General features: G+C 36.8%; 1 long non-coding RNA gene across 1 annotated transcript; it reads left to right on the top strand.

Moving 5' to 3' along the window:
* Positions 1-14,418: 14,418 nt before the first annotated feature.
* Positions 14,419-16,688, top strand: LOC306875928. The gene is made up of 4 exons (XR_013784783.1): positions 14,419-14,490; positions 15,255-15,328; positions 15,424-15,558; positions 16,357-16,688. It is a non-coding gene; the product is annotated as an uncharacterized lncRNA (long non-coding RNA).
* The last annotated feature ends 294 nt before the right edge of the window (positions 16,689-16,982 follow it).

Below are 16,982 nucleotides of genomic sequence, written 5' to 3'. Positions count from 1 at the left end.
AATAACACTGGATCTAAACCACTTGCAAGTAAAATTAAATATATTTGAATTTTTTCATTGTCATTTAGAATTTACGTTGAGCATACTGCAAATTTTAAAGCATCTGGGACTTGAAATTGAGCACTGCCAGAATGTTAATTGAAATGATTAAGGATGGCTTTAGCTTTAGCTCAGTCATATGAAACAGATTTCCCTGTGGTCAGACATGCTCTCCTCGGTGAAGGGTGGATGTCTCTGTGGACTCAACCACTTGATAGTGAAAGACAGAAATGTCAAAAGCTAAACTGTCATGTGGGGATGATGTGGGGTTCATCTTTGGGGCAAACTGTGCCTAAGCTCATTAGAAATATTAGGCAGGGGCCATTCCTCCGCTAACTAGTCTACCTAGTGTCTGGACTCAGTGATGAGATAGACATGCAGAGAGGATTCCTGTATAAAGTCTGTCAACTTAAATACACTTTCTTTGTAAAATTGTCATATATGCCCTGTGTGGTCTCCTGTCATGAATGTGAAAGAAAGCAGCAGAAATTAAAAGTCCAATTAAAAGTCACAGAGAAATAAAAGTCTTTAGAAAAGAGAAAGTTTGTTTCCAGATGCCACATGGTTTGATATTTTGTAATTGACGTATATTTTAAATACTTGGTGTACAAATGTCTGTATTCAGACCTAAAGCTTCATTGAATGATAGAAAGAAAAGAGTGAAGACATTTGAGTGTAGATTGCTTTTCCATCATCTTTAAGTCTACAATCCTGTGATTACATTTACGCCCAAATGACTCTGAGACATTGTTGCAGTCTCTGGAGGGCAGCAGTATGTGCCAGTGTCAGCCCATAACATGGCCAGCAGCGAGGCCTCTGGTCGCTGTAAGGCAATATGAGCATCTCAGCGAGAGCCTGCTAGACTCATCCATCTCTGTCCAGCAGCATTGTCTGCCTGCTGGCTGGAGCTGCATCTGGTGTCACCGTCTCTGAGAGAGTCTGCCTGCAGCCCCATAAACAAACTAATCATTAACACAAGCCGCTTCAGCCAAGAGAGCTACACTCCCACAGCTGCTGAGAGCACTAAAGGCACACATAAATCTGTCCTGAGAAAAGCAAGCAGAGGACACGCTCTCTGGTGGGCACTGGGAAAATGGACATTTGTTGCCGTTGGGATGGTTGCCGTTGCTGATGGGAACAAAGGTAACCTTTTGGACTACGGAGAGAGTTAGATACCTCGTTGGGCATATGGCTTCATGTGTTTATGCTTACATTGAGCTTTCCAATGAGTTACCAAGCCTATCTGTTCCAGACCAAAAATTTGGAATGATACATGTCGTTAAAATACACGCAGATGCTCCAGATGTTGATTATTTTTGTGCTGGACTGAAGTATGAAAAATGGGTCAAGGGTAATGCAGCATTTTGCCCCACTGAGAATTACTTGACTCTTTCACATTATTTGATTGTTTTCCGTATTTTCATAACTCCATACCATCTTCTGCCATGCTCGCTTGGCAGCCAATACCATCACTATTATGAAACAGCAATAATTGCAGGTGCCCAGAAGGAAAATACAGCTGCATAAAATAGCACAGAGACATGTATTTCATCAGCTCATCAACTTCTGCAGAAAACCGAACCAATCAGAGGTGATGAGCTTAAATAGTTTGTTTGTGCGGTTTCTGAAGGCACCAGAAGGCGAAAACGTTTCCAGCCTTTGGCACAATATCAGTAGGATGCTTTGTGCCTCTAGGGATTCTATGAAGCTTTTGTTATTGAGTAAAATGTAAACTATATAGTTTATATATTGCTTTATATCTTATATGTAGTGTACATAACACCGAGACTGCTTAATGTTTATGCTCTTTTTAAAGGACAAACTTAATCTAATTTGAACAGGACTATTTGTTAGAGGGTCAGCTAGTGATGCAGTTTCTTCCACTAGACCAGCTGTCACCAATGCAAAGGTAAGAATGAAGTTTAGACCTGTAATGCTCTTTGTGACCTGTAGAGGGGGGGCAACCTAAAGCTCTACACTAAAAAAGCCCTCCAGTGATGCTGAAACCCACCTGCCTGCCAGATGTCATTGTGCTCCATGATTCATAGAGCTTGTGTTTTTTTTTTTTTAATTCTCTTTCTGCCCTCACTGCTGATGGTATTTCTCTTACCCTGGTATATGTTTACAGTAGCGTATTAAACTTGAAAAAGGTGAGACTAGGTGAGGGAAATTACACCTGATGACAGGGTGACTTTGGGGAATCCCAGATACGTCACTTTGCTGAGGTTATGAGGCTATGGTATATCAAACTCTCCACACCTAAAAGTTTTTAGGGACACTTATACATATTTTGGCACATACTGTATGCTGTGATTATTGTTGTCATGGAGATCCAGGTGTGTATCATTTCTGCATTTTTTTTTTTTTGTTGTTGTTGGATTTTATAGCACTATGAATTTTTTATTCAGTGTTTTGTCTATTGTTTATTCACCAACACATCATACCATAAGTTATAAGACTTCTGTTTATCAAGTTCATGTTTCAAGTTTTTTTTTTTTTTTAAGGCTGATTTTGATCAACATGAAGGCGAGTAAAGGGTGCACTATCTCTTTAAGTTGTTGGCTGATGTAGTGGTTGTCTTGGTCTTATACTGACACCTATTGGTGTGGATGCAGCATTAAAGGGGTCATGAACAGAGAAATCAAATTTCCTTTGATCTTTTGAGATATATAAGAGGTCATTGTTCTATAAAAGAAGGTCATTGTTCTGTAAGTTTCAGAACTCAAAACTTTCTTGTCAGTCTAAAAACAGCTTATATTGAAGCCAGTCTGCCAAAAAGTGTGGAATATACCACTCTATGCTGTAATAGTGTGGTCAAACACCGCCTCCGCAGAAGATCATCAACGCCTGCTTCTACAGCACTGCCTGTTTAGCCCCGCCCACCAATTCGCACATGTTGTAGGTAAATGATGAGAGAGGCGAACACAGGTCTACACAGAAACCAAACGATAAACATATCTCCAAAGAAAACAAGGCAGTGCCAAGTTGTGGAAAAACAGTATTTGCATTGCCTTGCTTCTGATCCCAGCATTAGGAACGATTAGATGAACTTTATTTTTAATGAAGATTCAAACAGGACCGAAAATATCCTATTACCTATTCTAAATTATGATGTAAAAATGTTGATGACATTATAAGTGTACCTCAGAGAACAGTACAAAATAATAATAAAAAAGATCATGACGCCTTTAAGCAAAAATAAGTTTTTGTTACATAATTTTTTCCATGGTCAGCCATTCTTCATTTATTCCACTAAGGAAAATGTCCAAAAATGGGGGGATTTCTGAAAAATGGCTGCTCCTATGAAATAACCTGCTCCTGTAAAATAAAACAGCTTCATCTCACGTGAGTGCATTTCTTTTTCAAAGTTATATTCATTATGTGTAAAGTGACCTTGATGGATTTTGCAGATTTTCCTTTAAAAAAATTGTTAATTGGAGTTATTGTTGATTACTGATGTTATCAGCTGTTTGTCTGGCGCCCATTCAATGCATTCAATCCATTGGTGAACAAGTGATGTACTGCTAAGTTTCTCTAAATCTGATGAAGAAAAAACACATCTACATCTTAGATGGCCTGCCTGAGGGTGAGTACATTTTTAGCAAGTTTTCATTTTGGGGTGAACTCCTCTTCTTCCACAGTGATTGCAGAATATGTAGGACTGCAGAAACCCCTGTACAGGTGAAAAACTATTTAGTTCTAGTTGGTTGAAGCACTAAGCACAAGCTCAGAGTAATTATCTTCTGTTTACCGATGAAAGCAGCTCGCGGTACAGCGACTTGGAAAAGAGGCAGAGTAATCCTCAGAGCGTTTTACAGTAGACTATAATTGCTTGCTTACTGTCAAGGAAACAAGCCAAGCACAATACTAAGTTGATTACCTGTGGTATGAAATCACTTAAAGTTTGCTTAACTTTGTTGCATTACCATCCAGTAAACACTGCACTCACATACAATTTGGCAGTTTGAAGAGCTAATGGGAGCCAGAAGTATAATTCTGACTGATTCACGACAGAAATGGAGCATCACTTAATAAATTACTTACACAAACATGTTCTATGTTGTTATGGAGACTGTCTTTTTCGTGCCCAGCATATTAGTATTGAGATACGTTAGTCAGCACTGGCATAATTTTAGCATATGAACAAGCATGCTAATACACATTTTTGTTGTGAGTCAAAAGAGGGGTAAAAATGGAAAAGCACAGCAGAATGCGGCCAGTGAAAGTATTTCTGCAGCTGGTAAACAGAACATGTGCATGTTTTCTTGTGTATTTTGAGATTTCACTAGATTCTCAGATATTAAACGTTCAAATGAATGAGTCCATGGCAGTTTTTATTTACACAACCACAAACTGGCAGGGCTAGAAAGAGCAGCCCTGTCCCTACGAAAGGATCAGTCTTTAATATTTGTCGAGAAAGCCACAGCGAGGGTGTTCCCCACAGATCGGTGGCCAGCTGTGGTGGCTGGAGCCTATAGGCCGTTTGATCCCTGGTAAAGCTGAACTTCCCTCTGCCTTCCGAGTTCAAATGCTCCGGGTCGCCTGCTGGAAACGTTACGGTCCTGACAGCAGCAGCGGAGCGGCCCAGCTGCTCGCGGGCCACCGCCACCAGAACCACGCCAGATACTCAACATGTGTCATAGCCACAATTTACTGAGAGCAGTGTTGTGTAACAGATATATGATACCACAGTACTTATACAGTTATTTTTAACATGGTCAGCTTCCTGCCAGCAGCAATTAGGAACATCACATCAATGGGAAGCCCAAAGAGCCACAGAGGCTGATAGGATTGCTGTCAGCTGAAATAGGATGTTTTCTGTGTTCACTGTGGGACAAACACATGCGTTTCTCGCCATCTCCCTATTAGCCTCAAGCAAACACATGATTGGATTTGATTCATGTTCCTGTTTTTCTTTATCATGTTTGAAATTTGCTCTAATGATCCAGATGACATGCACAGGGTCCTTTTTTAGCAATAAAATGTGTGCCTGGGAACGAACATAATGCATAATTCTCCACCGTAATTAAGACGAGCTGTATCAGGGATTTCTGCTCAAGACTTTACGAGTCCAGGGATTAAGCAAAACAACAATGGAATGAATTAAAGAGATTTTGGAGACAAAAGAAGGATTATATCATTATGAGAAAAGTTAGGGTTGATGGCAAAATAATAGAACGACATCCGATCGTAAACAGCAAAATGTAATGATATAGCTAATATTAAATCAATGACACATGGTTCAGTTTGCCACAAGGCTCTCTTTTTGTTGTTGTTGTCTGGATCTGTTAATAGCAATTTATACATACAGTGACTTAAATACACCACTTCTGTAATAAGCACATTTTTAATTTCTGAATTAAAATTCATATTAATATTTTGTGGGTGCTTAAATTAAAAAATGCATGAAGGAAAAAAAGCCTAAAAACATTTAACATAGTTTATTATTATTTCTTAGAACACATTTAAAAATATATATATTTTACATATAAATATATGAAAATGAAATATATAAAATATATTTTAAACCTGCTCATTAATATTTTTTCTTAATACATCAAATATTTAGATATTTTATGACAAGGCATGGTTAGTTCACATTGAAATACCATGAAATGTAAAAACTGTTGTTTTGAAAGCAATGTATAAGATGTACACGCTCACATCTATACAAGCTGTAAGAAAAATATGTTTTTACTTTTTAATTTATGGTTACCCCATGTGACATTTCAACCTTATATGAATCCAACATAAATACAAAGACTACATTTCATGGACACTTTTATTTGTCATTGGCCCAATGTTACTATAATACCTCTGTAAATAGAGAGCTTGGTCGTCTGCACACAGGCTGAGTGGGAAGTGAATCATTCCCTACAGACCACAGAGCATCTCACAGTGATGAGTGTGTGCTCCGGCCCCCTCGTGTTCCCATAGAGTCATCCTCACACACTCTCTGCTCTTAGACGTGTGTGAAGCAGTGCTACCACATCAGTGCTGCCCCAGTGCAACCTGCCTACATTCCCCTACGCACGCACACACACACTTCTGAATGCTGGATGCCCCACTCAGTTAAAGACCGGAGGCAGTATTCAGACCCAAGCACAACTACAGCATGCAGTCGTAGGAAGTTGCGAAGAGCTGCACTTGCATGTAGTCTAAGCTAGGGGCTTGTTTGCTGCTAATTACATAGCGTACGCTTGTAAAACAACCAAAACTGATAGCAAAATGCTGGTTTAAAACACTTGATGTAGTGTCATGATCGTGTAAGTCAGTCGATGAAAGCATGGCGGCAAACCGAGATGCCGTCTGGCACTGTGTTAGGAAGAGCCACCACAGTATGGAAGAGCAGACCTCCGTCTTGTCGCTAAATTCCACGGGTGATAATAAATGACAGATCCTGAGTCACTGGGTGTTTAGAGGTGTTATGATGTGAGAGAGCGCACATCTTCAGAACAGCTCAGCTTTGAAAGGTGTTCAGCAATCACATGATACTTTTGGATTTTGGAATACTTGATCCTGATTGGTCAATTGAGGCATTCTGCAGTCAAATAATTTGAATAGTGACCACTAGATTATATGCAAACGTGGCCTTTTTCTTCTTACATTTACCATACAATAGTTTGGGGTCAGTAAGATCATTAATTATGCAATAAAAGTGACAGTAAAGACCTTACTAAATATTATATTTAAAAACAATGCTGTTTCTATTAAATTCAAGAATACTGAAAATGTTTCACCGAAAATATTAATCATTACAAGTTTGATATTTTCAACTTTGAAATGTTTCTTGTAGCATATTAGAATGATTTCTGAAGACTGGAGTAATGGTAACTTAATACAATATTTTTCTATTGAATTATTTATTTGTCTAGTTACTGTATAATAAGTGGAATAAAATGTTGTCAGACAGTCATTACTGCAGAACTTCTCTGAGAGTGATGCAAGACCCCCCCCCCCCCCCCCCCACTCTGCCTGGGTTTGTTATGTGATAATGACCAGCTGACTGCACTTTGCAATCTTACAATAGTCAGCGGGCCTCTTATCAGTATAATAGGAAGTCTGGGTACTTGGCCAGGATAAGCAGCAAAGTGGAGCAGCCTTTATGCCTATAGCCAAAAGTTTGTCTCAGAAAGGCTAAATAATGGGTAAAAACTGAATATATTTTATTTATTTATTGGGAGGATGGGAGACAGTGCCCCTCTTAAAAGCAGTGTGCATTTACTGCTAAATTGTATCATATGTAGAGATGAGTTTAGCATGTACTGTACATGATGAATCATCTAATATATAAAAGTCAACAGAAGTTTAGTTGTCATGATAATCATGAAAGGGGACCATCTTGCCCCACTACTAAGGTAAAATGACCTCCTACAGGAGAGGGTGCTTTGGTATCCCAACTGTTATCTGAACTGCAATCTGATATCATTAATTTTTTGGTTTTTTGAAAAATGTCAATAATTTAATGTTAAATCAGATATTCTATGTAAATGTATGCATTTTGACACTTCAGGTAAAAATGACAAAACGAGATACATATGACTTGCACTGTAATTCTATGAATTCTGTACTCTACAGATCTAAATGAATTATTGTTCCCTGTGATACATGAGATTACCACAGATAAAACGGTGTTAGTCTGCTAATCTGACATACAGCATGTCTTGGGACTTAAAGTGGTTCAAAGTAGAGACTAAAGATATTGCTATTTTGGGGGAAATGTGTGTGAAAAAGAGTGTCGGTTAAATGAACTGCTGAAGAATGATGAACCTCTCTTGAACTCCAGAAGAACAATAGAATTGTTTTTTAAAATAGTTCTGGCAGATTTGTAGCTAATAATTAAAGTTATATATTACCAGCTCAGTCCAGCTAAGTGTTAATAGGTTATTTATGAGGCAATAACACGCAGGTGTGCTCTGTGGAGCCGGACACAATGACATCCTCTAAGAAACTTCTCTCAACGACGCCGACTGTAAATTAAAACTTAATTAACATTAACGTGACAGTCGATCAGTTAACTAGAAGAAAACCTCAGATGTAAAGCTGAGGCACTGCCATTGTTTGCTTTCTCTGAATCTCCCGTAACCTCTCGATCTGAGACGAACAGGTCTGCCCTTAAACGTCCCGCTCTGAGCACAAAGCACTGCCTTCATTTGATCTTTCTCCACTCTAGACATGACAAAGGAGCTGTATGGTTGTAATTAGTGTGAGGAGGAGAGGACACACCTCCCTCGCTCTCTCCCTCCTCCCCAGCTGCCATCCAGGAGCTCAGATGAAAGGCTGGCTTTAGTGATTCAGATCTAAGTGATGTGGTCCAAAGAGGCAGCAACAACAGCAGGTTCACATGCCGGCCCCATAAATTGGCACCAAAGTGCACATGGAGCGTGGCGCTGGCTGATGAGTTATAAAAGACCCCGGCTTATCATCTGGATACAATTCTATCATTACAGCTTACTGCTGTCTGTGAGTGTGGGCACAGCTAAACATTCAGCTGATGGCGGTTGGAGAATGGCCCTCGTCCACCCGTGCAGACGAGGGGGCGAGATCGCGGAGCCACACAAGATGCAGTTTGGTGGGAAAACAAGTCTGGAGCACGAGCCCGTGACACGACCCCTCCTGACCTCCGGTTCGCCTGTAGGTTGACTGCGGAATGGCAAAATAATTCACACGGGCGCTTACCGTAAAATCCACTCCCTCATTCTCATCTTCTGCTATTTGAAAAGAGGGAAGTCGTTCAGCTCTAATTATGTTTGAATGTTAAGCTGCAGACGGATGGAAGCTGGTCTCACACAATTAGAGAGGATAATGTTTACAAACATAAATGGCGAATCTATAGGACAGCAAAAGGATTGATGTGCTGCTATAAAAAAAGGAGAAAATGTAGGCCTGTTTTAAGGGCATTTGTGGCGTCATGTTGATAATTTTTTAAATCAAGGTTACAGCGAGGCACTTAAACAGTAAGCTATTTTTTTTGAGGATTTAAAATCAGAAATGTAAAGTTTAAATTTTTAAATAATGCATTAAGCTGTTCTCGTCATTTTACAGTAGCTTTAGACTTTTAGGTGTTATGTTGCCAATGTAATCAAATGAATTAAGTTTCTTAGATTTACTAAAAACATACTTTCCTTATGATCTGCTTTGTTTAGTTTAGCTGAGAAATGGTTATGATCTGAAAGACTTCGATTCATCTCCATTTAAAAAAAAAAAAAATTATGATAATTGTAACTTTTCAAACCAAAGGTGTCTTCCATTGCCAGCGTGTAGCTGCACTAAGAACCACCCTGTTATTTCACTCTTTAATGACTTGACAAATTCTAAATAAGATCCAGAACCTCCCTCAAACATCTCAGGTGGAGAAAAAAGCATCGGTTTCATTTCTGTTTTGCTTGGAGAGATTTCAGTTAACTATTACAGATGTAATCATAGTCGCATCACTCTTTGCTGTCCTGTGGTTCAGGATCTCACCTGAGCTCAAGTTGTTTTAGGCATGACTTCATCGCAGAATACTGATTCTTTCATCATAAACTCCGCCAACATGAGTCATTTAGCCACTCATCTTCCCCTGCTACACTGGTTTGAAAACTATGTATTCACTTGTACCCAGACATTTGGACAAGCAAACTGACTCTCTCTAAGCCCGGCCTCTGTTTTATCTAATGATGGTTGTGGTAATCGTCTTGCTTTATAATCAAAGGCTTAGACTATTGCGAACAATTGACCCCCTCCTGTCAAGTGTTTCACCTCTGGAAGTCTCAGACTAGCAATTTTCAGTCGTTTTAGTTTATTTCTCTCAAAGCACTCTTTTATTTCAGGTCAGAAATTTTAGAGGAAGCCTATGATGGATGCACGCTTCTTGAAGTTTAGTGAGACTGATTGTTCAGATTGTGTGGTCTGATAGTCTCTCGCTGTCTACTGACCTGTGCTTGCTCATATAAAGGTTATGTCTTTGGAATTGCAGTGAGATGTTCAAACAGACCATGATTTTTCCTCAGGGTGGAGGCATTTTATGTGGACAGACATGTATAATTCTGCTCTAAACAAACTCGACAACGACTTTTTTGTGTCTTAATGTGCCACGTATCAGTGTTTTTATAAAAAGTGATTTACATTGCTCAAGGTGTTGCCCATGCAGAGACTGATTGATCTGATAATCTTTACCAGTTGCTACACCACCCTACCGCTAACAAAAGCTAATCCTCACCATACTGTAGGATAGTTCACCCAAAAATAAAAGCTCACCTTTTACACATTCGCAAAACATTATTGGGCTCCACTGACTATGACCACTTTTCAGAGATTTTTTTAAAAATATATTATTTTATGTTTCACAAAAGAAAGTCAAATGGGTTTGGAATGATTTGAGTATGAATAAGTGATAAATTTTTAATTTCCTTCAACTATCCCCTTAAAGATTTGGGGTTGTAAGATCTCTTAAAAGCTTTTGAAAAAGTCCATCATTCTCATCAAGGCTGTTAATTTGATAAAAATATATATATATTATTTAAAATAACTGGTTTCTATTTGAATAGAACTTAAAATGTAATTTTTTCCTCATGGCAATTCTGAATTTTCAGTAACCATTACTCCAGTCTTTATTGTCACATGATCCTTTAGAATAACCTTTCTTATTATTTTCAGTGTTGAAAACGGTTGTGCTGCTTGATATTTTTGTGGAAACTATGATGCATTTTTCTCAGGACTCTTTGATGCATGGAAAGATATATATATATATATATATATATATATATATATATATATATATATATATATATATATATATATATATAAGTTTATTTTAAATAGAAATCTTTTGTAACATTAAAAATGTTTGTTTTTTACTATAACTTTTGATCAATTTAATACATTCTTGCTGAATAAAAGTGTTAATTTCTTTAAAAAAAAAAAAATTATTGGTAGTATCTTATAATACTGTAGTAAAGTTCACACTTTAGTCAGACTTTGCAGGCTTTACGGACACACAATTCCATTTGTAATTTCAGATATTTTTTTATTTTTTTTACTTTAGTTTATTTAGATAGGGACAGTACAATGAACATGATTCCAGTCAAAGACTGGAAACAATGCACTGCACAGAGATTATAGCATCTCATGTCCATAGAAAGGCTTTTCTTAAAAAAAAAAAAACCTAAAGACTGTAAAAAACTCTTCATATAAAAACCTCGCATTACAAACAGAATACAAAACAAACACATGCACCTAGTTTGATAGACTCTTCCAATCCTAATAATTAACTAGTACAGAACCAAATAAAAATTAATATGCGTACAAGTCTGGTTTAATTTGAGCCAACGCTTAACCTTCAATGTAAAAGACTTTACATCATGTATAACTTTAAATGAATTTGGCAACATATTCCAAAGTTGGGATCCCTTCAGAGAGAAAGCTCTTTGCCCTTGTGATGTTCCTCTGTACTCCTAGTGGTTCGGCCTGTGTCGTCGTGTCTCTTTACCAAATTACATAAACAGAAGGTGCCTTATTACGCAAACATTTAAAAATCAATTTCACATGATTAAGCATATGCCATTACTTTAAAATGACAATGATGCCATTGATTTTTTTATTTTTTTTTGCTTATTATTTGCCCGATCAAACAGCATCTAAATTATTCTAATTAAAGAATCACTAGTTTGAGACCAAACTGTAATACAATGAGATACGAGAAAAAATCGTTGTATGCAGATGTACTGTATATATTACTGTATAATCAACAAAGCTGACATTCAACATCTAGACAACTAGATGGCAAATCATTTATAAACTAAAAAGCATTGGTCCTAAAATTGAGCCTTGAGGTTAAGCCCATTTTGTTTCTCATAAACACTGATTTTGTATCCTCGATTTTTACACACTGCTCCCTTTGCTATAAATAAGAAATAAACCATTCAATTGATTGTTTACTAAAATTAAATGTGCTTAATTTAGATAGCAAAATAGCATGGTTAACTGTGTCAAAGGCTTTTTTTTAATCAATAAGCACAGCACCCATTACATGCCCCTGATCCAAAGATGATCGAGCCTTTTCTAGAAAATGACAAACAGCTTGTGTGTGGAATGGAATATGATCATAAGCAAATAACTTTGTGCTCGTTGGATAATCTGTTTTATCTATCACTAAATTGCAAATTGTTATTAATTTCAGTCGTTATTTGGGCCTTTGCACATGAGGCATTCGGCTTCGGGCATGTCCCTAATGTACCAGAATTCACATGAACCGAACCCCAGACCACCTTTTCAAGCTGACGGGTGTGGTTCGAGTTCAGAAAACCGCTTTCACACCAACCAAATGAACCAAACTCTGACGTCAAACGGACTCTGGTTTGCACCACAAACTCTAGTGTGAAAGCGCCCATAAAGTTTACCAAACATTAATAAGTCTTTTCTTCTACTGCCACTTGCTTAAGGTGATGACCTGGTTTGTTTTTAGCACTTCAGGCCAAAACTAATGGTATTAATGGAAAAAACTGGCCAGACACTGATTTAAGTTTAAGCATACATAATACATTAGGATATTAAATTTACAAAATGCATAAGAAAAGAAACTGTCATCATAGAGTTTTTTGGTCCAACCGTAATATTCGTTTGAAACAGATCGTCATCAGTATGACCTTTCACAGGTTAATAAAACTGAGAGATCGCTCGACAAGACATTAGTTGTCATTTTAACTTTTAAATGATCCTTTACCTCAACCGTATCTTCAAATGCACATCAGAACACGTGCTGCTCGCTAATTGGTTTGGAGTGGAGCGAGTCTAAACCTGGCTGAATGTGAGTATGAGACCACATAGGGACCACAGCGCTCTCTCAGAGGCCTGTACATTCATCATCATGGACTCTCATAATGTGGAGGGATGGGTGACCTCAAGAGCAGATGTGCCGGCGGCCCAGCTGTGGTCACCCATATTGATGAGAGCATCTGTAACCAGGCTTTTATTGCTTTATTTAGATCTGTGTGAATCTAGGATACAGAAGCTACTGAGTCTGCATACATCCTGAACCTGATCACATGATGTGACCCATGATTTAAGATCAACAATGTGGCCCCAAAACATTGTTTTGCCCAAAAGCCTGAACTTTTGGGGTCAAATCTTAAGTCATCTTTGCGAACACATTATAAATGAATAACATAATGTTATCATGTCATAGTAATAAATCCATCAAAAAATGTTTCAAACCTTCTAGCAAGCTAACTAGCCTATAGCACAATGAAAACCTGTCAAGTAACATAAAATTAACGGAGTGTCTATTTACTCTAAGTGCAAATAGCTAGTCTTTCTGGCAAAGTCTATTTACACTAACTCTGCCCACAACTGTCTGGTTGAGCCAGACAAAATTACAAAAGATACTGTACCAGTCCAGTATACACTGAGACAGTAGTGTGGAGATTTTGACGCGAATGACCCGACTTCAAATCCACCTTTACATTTGCATTTATGCATTTAGTAGACGCTTTTATCCAAAGCGACTTACATTGCATTCAAGTTACAGTTTTTACATTTTTATCAGCTCTTGCTTTCCCTGGGAATCGAACCCATGACCTTGGCGTTGCTAGCGCCATGCTCTACTATTTGAGCTACAGGAAAGCCTTTAAATCCAACATCCCATTAAAAATGTTTATTTGAAAAAAAAAAGAATAAAATAGTAAAAAAGTAGAAATAAAGTGCTTGTTTAATAGTGAGAATAAAGTCTTTAACATGGCTTCTATCCTGGATCAGCAGGTTCAGTATGGCTGGGGTAGGTATAGGGATAGGCACAAGTAAGGCAACATCAATTTATGATTTTAATAATAATATATAAAAAAAACACTGAATATGTTGTTATTGTAGTATTATGATGTTTAAAATTTAATGATTTACTATAATGCACTGAGATGCAAATAACATCTGTCATTAATAGTAAGTTTAAATAGCATCTAACTTCTGTAGATTTTATAGATATAGAGATATAGAGATAGATGGATAGATATAGATAGATAGATAGATAGATAGATAGATAGATAGATAGATAGATAGATAGATAGATAGATAGATAGATAGATAGATAGATAGATAGATAGATAGATAGATAGATAGATAGATAGATAGATAGATACACTGTAAAAAGTCATTCTGTAGGGTTGTAGATTTCATTAAATTTATTATGTAAACTTCACTTAACAAAATTAATTTCTTGTTTTTATAAATATTTTTTGAGTTGAAACTATTTAAAAATGTCAGGAATAAAACCTACTTAATTCTGTTGTTAAGGATTTAGCTATTCATTTTGAATAACTCAAAATAGAGACAATATTGAATAAATCCAACATGATTGAAATGAGCTGTTTTCAATTTACAAGCATTTCCTGTTCCAACGTGCGGTTCAATCAGCTCCTGAGCACGAGACAACATGGAGGCAAGGCTGATCGGTGCTCTTTTTCAGTTAACTTCACAAAGGTATGGGCTATTATTTTATTTATATAGGAAAAAACTGTTGTAAATTATCGAAATGGTCCACTTTATGTGATATAGGCATCATTCATAATAGTCGGCTTAAAATTGATTGGTGGTAGTGCAAGTTATAGTACTCTTGAAAAAATAAATATGCTAATTCGTTCATGTAGCCTATATTTTTTTGTAGCTTACTAACGTTATCTTAACAAATAGACAACAAGCAACATTGTATAATAATGGCTGTAGTCATTGTCCGATCTTGGGCAACAGATCCTTATTTTGTGGCCTAGTGTTAACGTTTGAACTAGTGTGTTGCTCCTAAAGTATGGGTAATCATGTTTTACACCGATTAATGGTTGAATGGGTTCATTTTAAAACTATTTAACGTTAGATCTGCCGTTGAACAGTCACTATTCAAAAAGTTTTTTTTTTTTTTTTTGTTTGTTTTACACATCTGTGTGGACCTGATGTGACGATCTGCCAGTACGTTCCACGGTAATTTACATTAATAGCTGGCACACATATGTATCTTTTTAAATAAAGTCCCTCAAACCTAATCATTCCTTAGTTACACATCATGTTAGGAGCTATTGATGAGATTGAACGGTCATTCTGCGCGATCGCGATTGTACGGAAGCCCTGAACTTAATTCTTAGTTATTTTGTCTTTGTTTCAGAACAAAATAACAAGTGATTGCTGTAAATGTTAGTTATTTTCGTCTACTGAATTATTGATATTCCACATTTCTATTAACATTATTTTTTCAGAACTGCAGAACAGAATTTAAGAAGAATGAAAAAATGAATGTCCAAGTATGCCAGCCCTTTTTCAGCCTTCTCAAGTGAGTTATCAATCATGTTTAGAGACCTAAAGGAACATAATGTATGTGAAAACCCCCTCTCAAAACGTGAGAATTTCTCTCATTCCATATTTCAGGTGAATACAGAATTTCAAAGAATAATCACTGTGCAGCTGGAGCCTAAATTGGTCCTCACTGGACCTTCACACTTCCAAGCTGCTGAAGGAGGAGCACTTGGAGAAAGACTGAAAACTGAAATAGAACTACTGAAGGTATAGTTTATAATGAAGCATGCAAGCCATTTGGCTACTTGTTGTTTTATGTAAGGCTGAGAGAAATGGTTTATTCTTGTATTTTTCTTCATGATACTCGGGTAGTAATTCCCCTTCTACTGTAAATTAAATATTAAACTTGATGATATTTAGCTACTTAAAAGCTGACAAATGCATTTGTGTGACAACGGTTCAGTGAGGTTATGTTTTGTTGCCTTGAGTTAATTTATTGGACTTGCACAGTAACTGAAGAAATGAAGAAACTGAGACAGACTAAATCCAGAAGAACTGTGTCTCCAAGACGCTTCAAAAAACCTCCTGCAAAGCTACAGTACTGTTAAAAGTTTTAGGCACTTGTGTAAAAATGCTGTAAAATGAGGATGCTGTCAAAAATTGTCATAAATTGATTTTCTTTAATCAATTAACTTCTATGAACTAAATGAAATCAACATTTGGTGTGAGCGTCCTTTGTGTTTAAAGCAGCTTTTGTCCTCGGTGCACTTGAGCAGAGATTTTCAGGAGCTTTGCATATAGGTTTCTCGAAGCGTCTTGGAGACACGGTTCTTCTGGATTTAGTCTGTCTCAGTTTGTTCTGATTCTTCATGTCATTACACTTTGAATGATGATCAGATCAGAACTCTGTGTGGAGCACAAAAATCTCACTGGATTATTACAATTAATGGCAAAATTAATGTTTGGAAATGTAAACTGATATTTCCTAGTGACACACTACGGCAAAAGATAGAAATAACTGACTTAAAACCATTTAAAATAATTTTGGCCACTACTGTATTTCAGAAACTTTTCTTGGAGCTGGATGCGTCAATGCTGTCAAAACGAGTCCAGTCACTCAGGTCTAAACTGCTGTCTTAAAATAAAATGGTTTTATCTGTTCTGTGGTCCATGTTGCCAAACATACCTCACACATTTGAACATTTTGTGCCTATAAAAATGACCCAAAAAAGTAACTGCATTGTGTATTTTAAACAATTGGTACCTAAAAAGAAACACAAAAAGAGACTTTGTTTTGCAGAATTCATATTAAGTAATTGTGGATACAGTCTGAGAATGCTAATATATGCTATTGTAACTGTTGTTGGCAATAAAGCAGAAGCTTGTATTTAATCTTTAACGACTGTGTCTGTTATTCATATGTGAAATATTAAAATTACTTTAATCCATTTATTAAAAATAATACTTTGTGTTAAATCAATTTTTTTAAGTAGTATGCATTAGTATAGTGCTCCAATGAAAACAATATTTTTTGTATAAATTTTACTTAATATTTTTGTGTGGGCTATTTGCATCTACTTAATTTAAATGGCTAATTTTTAAGGAATTCATTTGATTAATTCTAACTCAATTCTCAATAGCAGTTGAATTTAATTAATAATATTGCTTGTAATCTGTTGCCACAATTTTAT

Source organism: Barbus barbus (genome assembly GCF_936440315.1).
Source record: "Barbus barbus genome assembly, chromosome: 10".
NCBI classification, from domain to species: Eukaryota; Metazoa; Chordata; class Actinopteri; order Cypriniformes; family Cyprinidae; genus Barbus; species Barbus barbus.
The sequence above is the reverse complement of the archived record's forward strand: the minus strand, read 5'-3'. Positions and strand labels throughout refer to the sequence as shown.